Source organism: Schistocerca piceifrons, chromosome X (genome assembly GCF_021461385.2).
Source record: "Schistocerca piceifrons isolate TAMUIC-IGC-003096 chromosome X, iqSchPice1.1, whole genome shotgun sequence".
Taxonomy (NCBI): Eukaryota; Metazoa; Arthropoda; class Insecta; order Orthoptera; family Acrididae; genus Schistocerca; species Schistocerca piceifrons.
In genome coordinates this window covers 911,201,477-911,216,161 of record NC_060149.1, presented here as the reverse complement: position 1 = coordinate 911,216,161, position 14,685 = coordinate 911,201,477, and the positions used below count along the sequence as shown (strand labels likewise).

Below are 14,685 nucleotides of genomic sequence, written 5' to 3'. Positions count from 1 at the left end.
GCCTCTTACATACATCCCCACGAACGTCAGATGACGGGACACAATAGGAGGCTGGCCGAGGCAGGACGACTGCAGCCTTGGCTGCAGCATCCGCAGCCTCATTCCCAGGCACTCCTACATGTCCGGGAACCCACAGAAAGCTGACAGAACCACCATTATCAGCGAAAGAATGGAGGGACTGCTGTATCCGTTGAATCAAGGGATGGACCGGATTGGGAGCTCCGAGGCTCTGAAGAGCACTGAGTGAGTCAGAGCAGAGTACATACGATGAATGGCGGTGGCGGCGGGCATACTGAACGGCCTGATGGAGAGCAAAAAGCTCGGCCGTAAAGCTGGAACATTGGTCGAGGAGCCGGTATTTAAAGGTGGCGGCCCCGACGACAAAGGCACAGCCGACACCGTCGTCAGTTTTGGGGCCATCGGTGTAAATAAAGGTGTGACCGGCAAGTCGAGCACGAAGTTCGACAAACCGTGAGCAATACACTGCAGCCGGAGTACGCTCCTTCGGGAGTGAGCTGAGGTCGAGATAAATAGGAACCGGAGCCTGGAGCCAAGGTGGTGTCGGGCTCTCACCCTCTCTGAAGGTGGTAGGGAGGGCAAAATCCAATTGTCGAAGCAGGCGACGGAAGCGGACTCCAGGGGGGCAGCAGGGCAGACACATACAACCCGTACTGACGGTCGAGAGAATCGGCGAAGAAGGACTCCTAAGAGGGGTGGTCGGGCATAGACAACAGCCGGCAGGCATACCGACACAGCAGTACGTCGCGCCGGTAGGTCAATGGTAACTCGGCAGCTTCAGCATAAAGACTCTCGACAGGACTAGTGTAGAAGGCTCCGGTCGCAAGACGTATCCCCCGATGGTGGATGGAGTTGAGCCGGCGTAAGAGGGAGGGCCGAGCGGACGAGTAGACAAAGCTCCCATAATCCAGCTTCGATCGGACTATGGACCGATACAAGCGAAGCAGGACAGTGCGATCCGCTCCCCAAGATGAACCGCTAAGAACTCTGAGGACATTAAGGGAACGTGTACAACGGGCCGCCAAATAAGAGACATGCGGAGACCAACACAGTTTCCTGTCCAACGTGAGCCCTAGAAACTTAGTTGTGTCCACGAATGGGAGAACAACGGGACCGAGATGTAAGGATGGCGGAAGGAACGCTTTATATCGCCAAAAGTTGATACAAACCGTCTTCTCTTCAGAGAACCGGAAGCCATTTGCCACGCTCCAAGAGTAGAGGCTGTCTAGACAACGCTGAAGGCAGCGCTCCAGCAGGCATGTTCTCTGGGCACTGCAGTAGATCGCGAAGTCATCGACAAAGAGAGAGCCGGAGACATTAGGTGGAATGCAATCCATAATTGGATTGATCGCGATGGCAAAAAGGGCTACGCTCAAGACGGAGCCCTGAGGCACTCCGTTCTCCTGGAGGAAGACGTCGGACAATACGGAACCCACACGTACCCTAAACTTTCGTTCCGTTAAAAAGGAATCAATAAAAAGGGGCAGGCGACCGCGTAGGCCCCACCTGTGCATAGTGCGGAGGATACCTCCTCTCCAACAGGTATCATAAGCCTTCTCCAAGTCGAAGAACACGGCTACCGTTTGGCGCCTTCGCAAAAAGTTGTTCATGATGAATGTCGACAAGGTCACAAGGTGGTCAACAGCGGAGCGGCGGCGACGAAAGCCGCATTGGACATTAGTAAGTAGTCGTCGAGATTCAAGAATCCAGACTAACCGAGCATTAACCATGCGCTCCATCACCTTACAGACACAGCTGGTAAGAGAAATGGGGCGGTAACTAGAAGGAAGGTGTCTATCCTTCCCGGGTTTGGGTATAGGAACAACAACGGCGTCACGCCAATGCATGGGGACTTGACCTTCGGTCCAGACGCGATTGTAGGTACGAAGAAGGAAGCTTTTGCCCGCCGGAGAAAGGTGTGCCAGCATCTGAACGTGAATGGCATCTGGCCCCGGAGCAGAGGACCGGGACAGTGCAAGCGCACGTTCGAGTTCCCGCATAGTAAAGGGGGCATTATAAGTTTCCAGATTCAGCGAGTGGAAGGAAAGTCGCCGAGCCTCTTCTGCCTCTTTCCTGGGAAGGAAGGCAGGACGGTAATGGGCGGAGCTTGAAACCTCCGCGAAAAAGCGGCCAAAGGCGTTGGAGACAGCCACAGGATCAACAAGGACCTCATTACCTGAAGTCAGGCCAGGTACTGAGGAGTGGGCCTTAATGCCCGACAGCCGGCGCAGGCTACCCCAAACGACGGAAGAGGGAGTAAAACTGTTAAAGGAGCTGGTGAAAGAGGCCCAGCAAGCTTTTTTGCTGTCTTTGATGACTCTACGGCTTTGCGCTCGGAGTCGTTTGTATTCAATAGAATTCGCCAACGTAGGATGGCGGCGAAAGGTGCGTAAAGCACGTCGTCGAGCACGGATAGCGTCCCTACAAGCCTTGTTATACCAGGGGACGGAAACGCGACGTGAAGAAGAAGTAGTACGAGGAATGGAACGTTCGGCAGCATTGATGATAACAGCCGTGAGGTATTCGACCTGACTGTCACAACTGGGAAAATCGTGGTCCGGAAAGGTCGCCAGGGAGGAGTAAAGTCCCCAGTCAGCTTTCAGTATGTTCCAGCTCGAAGGACGTGGGGATGGGGTGTGGTGCAGGAGATGAACGACACAGGGGAAGTGGTCGCTCGAATAGGTGTCAGAAAGGACATACCACTCGAACCGACGGGCAAGAGTGGTAGAACAGACCGAGAGATGCAAGTGGGAGTAGGTATGAGTAGAGTCCGAGAGGAAAGTCGGGGCGCCGGTATTGAGGCAGACAAGATTGAGGTGGTTGAAGACATCCGCCAAGAGTGAGCCTCTTGGACAGGATGCAGGAGAGCCCCAAAGGGGATGATGGGCATTGAAGTTGCCAAACAATAAGAACGGCGGGGGAAGCTGAACGATCAGGCGCATCATGTCAGCCCGACTAACAGCAGATGACGGTGGAGTGTAGATGGTACAAACTGAAAAAGTAAAAGCAGAAAGAGTAATGTGGACAGCTATTGCTTGGAGTGGGGTGGTCGATGGGATGGTAATAAACATCGTCCCGAACGAGCAACATGACCCCACCACGAGCTGGGATACCATCCACAGGGGTGAGGTCATACCGCTCCGAGGTATAGCGAGTAAAGGCAATACGGTCAGTAGGGCGCAACTTTGTTTCCTGGAGACCAAGGACGAGCGGACAGTGCAGGCGGAGGAGCAGTTGTAATTCCTCCTGATTAGATCGAATACCTCGTATGTTCCAATGAAACAACGCCATCGCTAGTCAAAAGGTTGGGGGAACGAGACGGGGGAAGAGCTGGTCACCTCAACGGCCGCAGAGGGCCAGGTTGCGAGGGAACAACGCTACAACTGACGGGAGGCGGATCCGGTTCCATCGATTCGTCGCCAGCCGCGGCCGCTGGCCCTGGTTGTGTAGGAGGGGCCGCATCATTTGCCGACGAAAGGCCGGCAGAGCGCCTGGCAGCAGAGCGTCCCGGCGAAACTGAGGACGGCCGGGAGCAGCGACTCACGGATGGAGCGTCAGACGAAACGCGCCGGGGTGGAGAGGGGGATAGAGACTTCTTCTTGGAGGCCTTCTTGGAAGGCCGAGGAGGCACAGGGATGGTGGGCTGGACCCAAAGAAGGTCCTCACGCGCGGGGTCCGTTTTGGAACGCCGGACCTCGGAAGCTGGGGTCCGGAACGTTGCCCCGATGGACGCCTGAGAAGAGGATCGCTTCTCAGGTGGCGTGGGGGGAGGAGGAGGTGGAGGAGGAAGGGTGGCCCCTGGGGCAGAGGGGGTGGGGGCCACGGGGGAGGATGATTTGGAAGGGAGGGATTTGGGAGGCGGAGGCAGAGCCCCCTGATGGGCGGAGGAGGCGGAGGGGGGACAGGATAGGGGTGAGGATACCGCAGAAGGAGTGGACACAACTGAGGCGAACGAAGTGGTCAATGACACGGGATGGAGGCGGTCGTACTTCTTCCGGGCCTCAGAATAAGAGAGCCGATCCAAAGTTTTGATTTCTTGTATCTTCTTCTCCTTCTGATATGCGGGGCAGTCTGAGGATCTAGGTGAGTGGACGCCAGGACAATTAACGCACCAAGGTGGTGGGGTGCATGTATGTTCCTCACGAAGAGGACGTCCACAATCGCCACAAAGGGGCTCAGCCTCACACCGTGATGACATGTGCCCAAAGCGCAAACACCTAAAACAGCGCATAGGAGGCGGGACGTAAGGGCGCACGTCACACCGGTAGCACATCACCTTTACCTTCTCCGGGAGAACGTCCCCCTCGAAGGCGAGGATAAAGGCCCCGGTGTCGATGCGACGGTCTCTGGGGCCGCGCTGGACTTGGCGGACGAAATGCACGCCTCGGCGCTCCAGGTTGGCCCTGAGCTCCTCATCAGATTGTAGCAGGAGGTCACGATGAAAAATAACCCCCTGCGTCCTATTTAGTGCCAGATGTGGGACAATGGATACCGGGATGTCCCCTAGGCGGTCGCACGCCTGGAGCGCCGCCGACTGTGTGGCGGAGGTGGTCTTGAGAAGAACGGACCCTGAACGCATCTTGCTAAGAGCCTCGATTTCCCCGAAAACGTCCTCAATGTGCTGAACAAAGAACATGGGCTTGGAGGTGGCGAACGTCCCCCCATCGGTTCGAGAACAGACCAAATAGCGGGGGAAGTACTTCGCCCCAAGCCGGCAGGCCTGTCCCTCCTCCCATGGAGTGGCCAAGGGGGAAAGGGCAGGAGAACCAGAACTAGAAACGGTACCTTTTCTTTTGAAAGACTCTGCCGCAGAGCGACCTGATACATGTTGACGTTTCATCTGCGAAACGTCTGCCCCGATACCACCCACTCCGACCAGGGGCTCTCCCCACGGGCGCCACCCAGCCGCAGCAAGGGCCACCTGGCAGGATGACCATTGCCGGGAGTCCTGATGCCCCAAGGAGACGGGCATCTACTCCTTGGCCGACGTGGGGAGGGTGCAGCTCAGGTATCGGCAGTACGATCCCTGTGTTGTCAGGGGGCTACAACCTAGAGGGTACATGACGACCCCACCACAACGGGCTGGCTACCGTGCTGGATTTCTGGTGCCATGGAAAGTCCATCATGATCGCTGGTGCAGATGGAGATGCACGATGGGCGTAACTTGGACAACCCATCACGCGTTGAGGCCCAATTTGAGGAATAGTGGGTATGGTCACAACGCCAGTGCAATGCTGAGTGCCAAGGTCTTAGTGCACTTAGGACCTGTGGTACACCATGTAAGGTGTCCTTCCCCAAAAGGCTCGTACTTCTGTAGAATTTTGAAAAATGGAGGTCAAACCCCAAGGGGGACCATCAAATGGAAGGCCGAAACGGTTGAAACTCCTTTTAGTCGCCTCGTACGACAGGCAGGAATACCGTGGGCCTATTCTAATCCCCGGACCCGCAGGGGGGTTTCAGAGTCTGAGCAGCTGAAAACAATGACTACGTGAACAGCAAAAATAAATAAATACATAAACAGAATAGTAAAAATAGCCTGCAGTGCTTTTGGCAAACTACATAGGTCATTCAAGTGAATGCTGCAATGTGCCTGAAATGAAGTTTACAATAAGTGCCCATTCCCAGTTGCGGCATTCAGAAAACACAATGTTATTATGGAGTGAAGTCTTCAGATGTAACTTCAGGCATGCCCCAGGTGAGTTATACGGTAGGTCCATTACTTTTCACAACATTAATAAATAAACTAGTAGACAACATAAAAAATCCATGAGGCTTTCCACGGATGATACTATTGCAATGCTAGAAAACTGTAGCGAAATGCAGGAAGACCCGTAGGGGATCAATGTTCAGGACAGGGAGTGGCAACTTACCATCAACATAAAGAAATGAAACATTGCAAACACACAGATAGATGGACCTTTTACTGTATTATTACATAGTAGCACAACAATCAATGGAAACTCTTACGTTCATAAAATATAGGGTGGTTAGTGTTAAACTTTCAGTACTCGAGAGGGCCCCATGACAAATGAGTGATCGACGACAATGAAACTTTGTGGAAATACTTTTAAGAACACGCGGAAGAGAAATAATGAATAAACTCTTGAAAGAAACACATTTTAGTTTCCACATGAGAGGGTAACATCTGTTAATTGTGTACCATATTCATGTACTAAGTTAAAAACATTTATCAACGTGATGACCATCTGCATCCGTAACAGCCTGGAACCATATTAGGGTTTGCTCTACTACTGCCCGAAATAATGGTAGACCACGAAATGTTCAGCTGTCACGACACAGTTTGTGCGATGCTTGAAGACTGCACATTGCATCCCGTGTTCTCGGCCATGGCAACAGTAACTTCAACAATTTGTTGCACAACTGACCGTCTGCACCTCCCACGAACAATTCTCCAATGATCAATTAGTCTGAAATTCCAAATCATGGTTTTCAATACCTGTGCAGAAAGAGAACCTGTCATATTCCATTAATGTATCTAAACTTGCGAATAGCAGCAGCACTATTGCTGTCGTTTTGATAAAACAGCTTTATGAGTATCCCTGCTTGCCTTGGTCAGATCCATGTTGATTGCTTGTAACTGTAATGCACATTGATGCTCATGTTTCAAGCCTACATTGCTGTACCAGTACCAGGATTTAATGGTAAGTCACAACATAAATACTACACAATAACACAAATCCTGCAGTGCACAGTCTGCACATCATCCCTAAAAATTTTGGTACCATACAGTAAATAGTTTCCTGTACTCACTGGCTCAAGTAGCGAAAGTTTAATTATAACCACCCTGTATGCAGAAGCACAAGTATGGAGAGGTTTGAAGTGGGATGACCCCGTAAAATGAATTGCGGGTAATGTAGATGGAAGAGAGATTCAGTAGAAGAATCCCCATGAAGTTTAGTCCATGCACAAAGGAGATAGCTTACAAAATGCTTGTTTGAACAATACTTTAATATTCCTCATCAGTTGGGATCAATGGCAGACAGGACTGATAGACAAAATAGAGAAGATCCAGAGAGCAGTGTGTTTTGTTACAGGTACACTTAGGAAGCACAAAAGCATCACAGAGGCAATCAACCAACTCCAGTGACAGATGCTGCAAGAGGGACATTCTGCAACACTGTTTGGTCTACTATTAAAGTTCTGAGAGTGGACATTCCTAGAAGTTTCAAACAATATATTGCTTCCTCCTACAAATATCTTTAGAAGAGACCAAAATATAATCAGTGACACTGGTACACAAAGCACCATCCACTATGCACCGGAAGGTGGCTAGAGAAGTATAGAAGTAGATACTTACATCATAGGGTAATGGGTTTCTGGGTTCTGCTTAATATGCCAGGGGGTCCACTACACACAAGGCAACTATACAAGCAGTGGGAGCTGTCAGGGAGGAATGGGCGTTTTTTGAGGTTAGAGGGTCTCAGGAAACTACAGAAAGAACTTCAGTCTGAGAGGGAGCAGGGCAAACACATGAAGGTAGAACTAGCAACAATTGGTATTTTAACTGTAAACTGTTGTAGCTGTGTTGGGAAACAACCAGCTCCAAGTGCTAACAGAAAGCACTGAAGCTTAAATAACTGAAATTTTTGCAAATGACCTAACAGTGTTCAGAATGGATAGATTATATATAGTTGGTGGTGGAGAGTTTGTTGCAGCTAGAAATAGTTTATCTTGTAGTGAAATTGATGTAGATAGTTCCTGTGAGTAAATAACGGTATAGGTTATACTTGAAAACTGGAATATTTTAATAGTTTGTTCCTTTTACTGACCCCCCCCCCCCCCCCCACCACCACCAGACTCAGATGGTAAAGTTGTTAAACAGTTCCAAGAAAACTCAAGTCTCATTTCAAATCGGTACCCCACTCAAAGTTATAATTGGTGGCAACTTCAATCTACCCTTGATATGGTGGCAAAAATATATGTTTAAAGTCAGTGGCAGGCAAAAAATCATCCGAAGTTGTACTGAATTCTTTCTCAGGAAATTATTTTCAGCAATTAGTTCAGGAGCCCACTTGAAATTTAAATGGTTAAGAAAATAATGATGAATTCAGGGATTAGAGACGACATGGTGGTTGTAGCAAGACTGAATACCGTTAACATCCAAACATACCAAAAATAAACGCAAAACACATTTATTTAAAAAAGAAGTTAAAAATTCACTTGATGCCTCCCCAAGAGAAAGTCTCCACTTCTTCCACTCTGATTAAGTAACGGTAGACCACATGTGGTTTGGATTCAAAGAAATAGTACTGATGGCAATTGAGAGAAGTACACCAAAGAAATTAAAAAGACATGGTATTAATCCTCCATGGTACACAAAACAACTCAGAACACTGCTGCAAAAGGAACAAAAACAGCATGCCAAATTTTGAAGAACGCAATGCTTTGCTCTTTCACTGATTTCTGGGTTCGTTTAGCCAAACAATGAGAAACGTTGAATTCATGAACAATTTTTTTAGGGAGCAAACTTAAAATTTTAACTTTTTCTCTTTAGATGTCACTGAACATTTAATTTTTAATTTCTCTATTGAGCTCAAACATTCAGTGTCAGATGATGCTGGTGGTAGGTTTTCTTCTTCTTTAGGAATGATGTTGGTATCTGTATTATTAAAGCATGATTCCAAGTCTTTTCTAATTTTGTCTGAAATTTGTTGTACTTTATTTTCAGTAGCCGCTTTTCTTTTTCTGCTACTTAAATTTATTATTTTTGAAGCACGAGATACATCTAACGTAGAACAAGCAAAATCCAATATGCTAACAGCTTCCTCATTAGGAATATAAGTGTCATTAACAAGGTTACATGATTCTGGTTGTGGTTTCACAACAAATATTTTTGAGTAACAATTTGGGCACGGGGGATTTCCAGGAGTCACATTACGTTTCACTTGGGAAGCTATTTAACTCTCACATAACAAGGACAAATGTTCCAGTTTTGTTTCCCTCAAACCTTTAGTAATAGGCTTTTTATGAACTTTAAGTGGATCACAGCACTTCCTTCCAAAAATGTGGTTGTACTGTAGAATATGTTTCTTCTCATGATACTCACACACTGATGTTAAAGAAGAACTTACTTGAAATTTAAACAAAGTTTGTGTAACTTCATCAGAGTCATTGACATTTTTCAAGTTTTTTGAAACTGAACCACAAACTGTTTTGTGACACACCTCACTTGCCATCTGTCCAGCACAGCACTGTTCATCCATGTTATTGCATTCCAGTTAATCTCTCAAAATTAATTAGAAATTACAGACAGAACAAAGCACATAACACATTCTACACTCTCGATGAAGTATGTACGTCCATTCGAACAGAGGTTTCAGAACAGACTGACTACACCAATGCCACACCTAGCAGTAATGTACTTCTACAATGCCACACCTAACAATAATGTACTTCTTTATTGACAATAAACGTAAATAGGCATTTTTTTACCATAGAACAAAAGCAAAAGCTCCTATTGTTTAATATTGAATTATTAAAAATAAATAAACTAAATGAATGTTCGGTGATAGTATTCACTAAATTATGTCACAATTAAATTTTATTACAATGAAACAATAAACCATTTAAATAGGCAACAGCCATACGATCAGTTGTAGAGTAACGTGAATTATTTTCTCATTTTCAAAAATTCAAATCTCTGTTCACAGTGAGATCTCAATATTGAAATTTTTACAGTGCGTTGCTACCATATAGGTGTACAAACTGTGCAAAAATCATATTTTTATATAAGTCCCACCTGAGATAACTAACCCCAAACTTTACAAAAAATGAAAATTTTCAAATTTCAAAAATTCATAAAAAATTGAGGAAACATTTGTAAGTGCTCTTGCTCCATATGAGGCTAGCAGTGTATGATATCTAACTATAGGAAAAAAATAGTGTCTCATAAATCACACTCCTTGTTTGTTATTTCTGAGCCTAAAAAGTGGTTTTTTTTTTTTTGAAAATTTGGATACCAAACATGCGAGGTCTTTTTGACTGGTTATTTTTGAATTTAGGGTATTTTGTGGCTCTGAGCACTATGGGACTTAACATCTATGGTCAGCAGTCCCCTAGGGTATTTTGTGTAATAGACAATATTGTAGAGGACATTTTTCTAAAAACAATCATGTGAATCGCAATGTTGTAACTCAACCCAGTGCAGAGATTTTCAAATTTTCGCTTATGTCTCCAGACTGAAAAATTGTTGCTTGTCTACAAATAAAAATAGCCGCTATCCAGTAACTGTGCAAGATAAATGATTTAAAAAACTGTTTTAAACTTCTCAAATATGGGGCAATCACATAGAACAAAATTAAAATACTTAAAAAATGGTCAAGCAACCATCACTGGACCACTTCATATGGATTGACCCTTTTACTAGTTGTACACATAGAAATTTGAGTATTTTTAGACAGTGTTTACATATTTGAAAACAAGATAAAGTTTAGTATGTATACCTTGTTACCACATGGTGTAGATTTCCTGGATTTTTATGTTATTTAATGCAGCCATTTCATTTCACAGGATATCACCTGCAACCACATAGAACTTAATGTAGAACAGTTAAACATGTTGTGCACACACACACACACACACACACACACACAATTCCACATGTTGTTGTTGTTGTGGTCCTCAGTCCCGAGACTGGTTTGATGCAGCTCGCAGGCATAGCCGTAATATGCTCAATCGTAAAATTTTGAAGTAAATACCTTTTCTACATTAAGTTCCACATGGCTGCAGATGACACACTGTGAAACAAAACAACTGCATCATATAAAATAAAAATCCAGGAAATCCTTATCATGTGATGATGAGGTATATATACAAAACTCTGTTTTTCAAATACGTGAATACTGTCTTAAAAACACAAATTTGTGTGTGTTCAAGTAGTAACAACCATTTTTCCTGTTTTAAAGAAAGATAATAAAAAAGCCACCGATGATGCTAAACTTCGGTGAAACATGTCTCGGAAATAAAAAGAAAAATTATGTTTTGTTGAAGGCAGACCCTCTCCAAAAACAAAAGGATAGTTATTATTTCCAAGAGGAAGTCTTACACATACCTAACTACAAAAAAATGAAGTATTTGTCAATGAATAACATTTAATTGATGACATCGCAGTTTCTCTTCAACTACAAATGGAATAACTTTATAGATAAACTCTGAAAATTAAATAACAATACTAAAACTACATTCAAACAACAAACAGAAAAAGTAAGCACAATGTAAGAGGCTTTTCCATAAAGCGAGATGCATTCGATAACTTTTCATTAAAAAAATTCGGCTACTTTTAAAACAGCCCATAATTAGTGACATAAAAATTTAGTGCATCACAAACAATATTATTCTCATAAACTCACGAAAAATGGGCATGTAATGCCTAACATTTACACTCATTACTTCAGCACAGGCCATTGTTACATCCTTATTTTGTAAACTTTCACCGATTAATCACATTAGATATTGTGAACTTTAAAATTATTATTCAGTCAGCAGAGAAGAGTACATTTTGCTTTTCTTTCACATAGTGGAAGACAAGAAATGCTGTTAACGTTATCCCAACTTAACAGTTCATATGGGCAGCTCAAGTGACCAAAATAAAATGTGAATCACTATGAGCATAGCACAATTAACTCTATTTTTTTTTTGTTGCAATAAAAACTATGTTTTTACTTTTGTTGTGCAACCATCAAACTAATCATTTTCTTCAACATATCTTTCTTTCAAGACAGCACAAGACTAATGTTTTATTATCTTGGCTTAGTAAATGCACCTATAACACTAACAATACTTCCACATTTTTGAGAGAAAGGACTGTCATTCTGAAACAAAGATTCTTGATATAGCAAAATACTACCTGTGACGACCCCACTAACAACAGAAAGATGTAAGTTCACTTGATGGTATTTATCACACACAAAAACTACTCTCACCATCCCCCCCCCCCCCCCCTGCCACCACTCTGCCCAACACTGAATTGTAATTACTCAGCAAGATTTTTTTTTTATTCTCATAGCTACTTTCATCATCATTAAAAGTAAGAAATCTATCATTTGGAAGATTTTATATATATTGTGCACATTTTTTGTTCAGATGTTACAACACACGAAAAATAAAGTTGAATTTACAATTGTAAGCTGATATTTGTACATCTGAAACTTCATTTAACTGCCACTGTTGTCATGCCATCTCTGCTTCACAAGAACATTTACCACAGAAATGTTTTTGGTTTTCACCTGGAAATTTCAATAGGCAAGAATGGCTAAGGGTAGGCTATAACAAAAACAGCACTAATGCTCCAGTGTCCTATTGATGAAAAACAAGAGACATTTAAGAGAGTATTGAAATATATTGCCCACACACCCCTGTGCAAGACAGGCACTTTTTCAAACATCTAGTTGAAAATCTGTAACAAACATCACCATTAAAAACCTGAGCTGCTAATATTTCCATAGGTTCACGAAGTTTCTAGATAAATTCCATCAGCATTACTGCCAGCTATCAACGGAGCTACATAGAAACAATGGTGCATTAGAAGGTGCAGAGCATATGTCTTAAACTCATGCCCTCCATTAGAGGGGAGTGCAGAAAAACCTCCAGATAACAACAACAACAACATACAACTGCTTCAGACAAATACAGGTTAAGTCACATGTGCATTTGAAGATGAAAACTTCATTACAAAATATGCAGCTAAATATTATTGTGTGTAGCAATAAAAACATTTAGAGGTTTTACATCACCCAACATGATGACTGGTTGTTCCAATTTTTGTCTTTATAGCACATCAAATATGTATAATGTTTTCCGGAAGGTTATGTAGATATATACTATGTTAACAGATTTCCAAATTCCATAACAAATAAAAGCAGCAAAGTTATCACCAACCTGATGTTAGGTTTAACAGACAGGTTCCACAGGAAGTGATAAGCCACCGCTTTTCTCTACCCTGTGAACTGTCTTATCGAATGACACCCACAGCAACAGCTGGATTTGTTGTCTGACTCTGATCCATACTAAACCCCCTCTCTCTCTCTGTCTCTGTGTGTGTGTGTGTGTGTGTGTGTGTGTGTGTGTGTGTGTGTGTGTGTGTGTGTGTGTGTGAGAGATTAATTCATACTTTTATAATAACTGAATGTTTCTGAATGTTTTCAGAGTGTCCAGTAGCTGAAATGTTTTCATACGTTTTAATTTTCGTATAATCAAAAAGCAATCGTTGAGACAAATATGCCACATTACATACTGAAGGATACATTGAAATCCAAACATACCTTTTGACAAAAATATGGCGCCTGTTGCAACAACATCCCACCAACTGTGACAGCAAATTTTGTTAGTATGGATATTAATCACTGGAGGCTCAAGTCACTATTAGCAAGAACTAATGTTGTACAACGCACAAATAATCGCGTAACACTTGAAACAGACCACTTCACGAACATTCACAAGCAGTGGTTTTTGTAAAACACCTAGGCCTTTGCTGTTGACAGCTACACACATCCTACAAGCATGACCAAATAGAGAAGAACATCAGACCTACGTAATTTCTACCAATTGTGTCGTATTGTAACAGCACAGTACGTTCATTATACCGATATGCGACACATATTCGATTATAAAGTGAGCAATCAGGGCTGTGTCCCGTCCAACATGAATGATAAACAAATCACACAACAGCTGCACCGAAATACAGCATGACAACTAATGCAAATAAACAAGCGACGTCTCTCTGATGCCTGTGTGTATGCTTACTGCATATCAAACCCTATGATCGGTTAATTTGCTCTGGAAACTATAGTTTCACCCAGATTCCATACTTAGATCTGGTCAGGGAAAGCGCATCTGTTTTCATTAACAACGTAGGAATTCGTACGAAATACAATAGACGTGCAACAAAAGATTCGCCGCATGACTGATATTTCTAATTGCAGCAGTGAACTTATTTGTACTCACAGTGCAAAAACATCCACAGAATTTGTTCCAATTCGATAGGGACTCAAAACTGTTTTCGTCGTACAGCCATCTTGGTGTGTTAAATTCACATTCTTTGAATATCGATGTTGTTGATAGCTATTGCTACTGCGACTAGCGCCAAAGACATTTAATGAAAACTGTTGGATGTTGAGAAATATTTTGTACACATTTTTCACGGAAATATTCCTCTACCTAGCAATAAGCAACGTCGCATATCGCGAAATATTACAGTCAGTTAAAATCCATGTGCGAGGGAAACGCCCTTGGACAATGAAAATGCGAAAAGAATACGTACCATTGAAGTTTCTCGTGATAAGAAATGAGAAGGAGTGATCAGAACGCACTTTAAAGAATTTTCTATAGCCAGGATCGTGTTCAGAACTGATTTGTATTGACCAGTTTCGAAAAGTAAGACTGTCATCCTGAAGATGAGCTTGAGTATAAAAAAAATCTTTAAAGAATATATATGTCTATAAACACACGGTTTCTTCCCTTAGGCCGTATGTAGTAAAGGTGACGTTTTCATACTGTGATTATAATCATCATACACAGGGGTTCGACAAAGATATGGTAACACCGTGAAAATTCCGTTCTTGAATAGAAATGCAGATGCCAGCCAAGCCTGCAGGTTGTGCTGTTGAATCAGACCACATGCGGCACCTGTGAAATGGCCTCAATATGTTG

At 43.7% G+C, this 14,685-nt stretch overlaps 1 protein-coding gene across 4 annotated transcripts in view; it reads right to left on the bottom strand.

Annotated features, from left to right (window-relative positions):
• LOC124721874 (sarcolemmal membrane-associated protein-like) overlaps positions 1–14,059 on the bottom strand; it is a 351,987-nt gene extending 337,928 nt beyond the window's left edge. For 3 of the 4 annotated variants that reach the window (XR_007006401.1, XM_047247014.1, XM_047247016.1), the window contains exon 1: positions 13,981–14,059. The gene's annotated coding sequence lies outside the window, so the exon portion shown is untranslated. Of the gene's footprint in view, positions 1–10,481; positions 10,557–13,980 lie in introns of all 4 variants that reach the window. The other variant, XM_047247015.1, reaches the window with a different exon arrangement.
• Between the last annotated feature and the right edge of the window lie 626 nt (positions 14,060–14,685).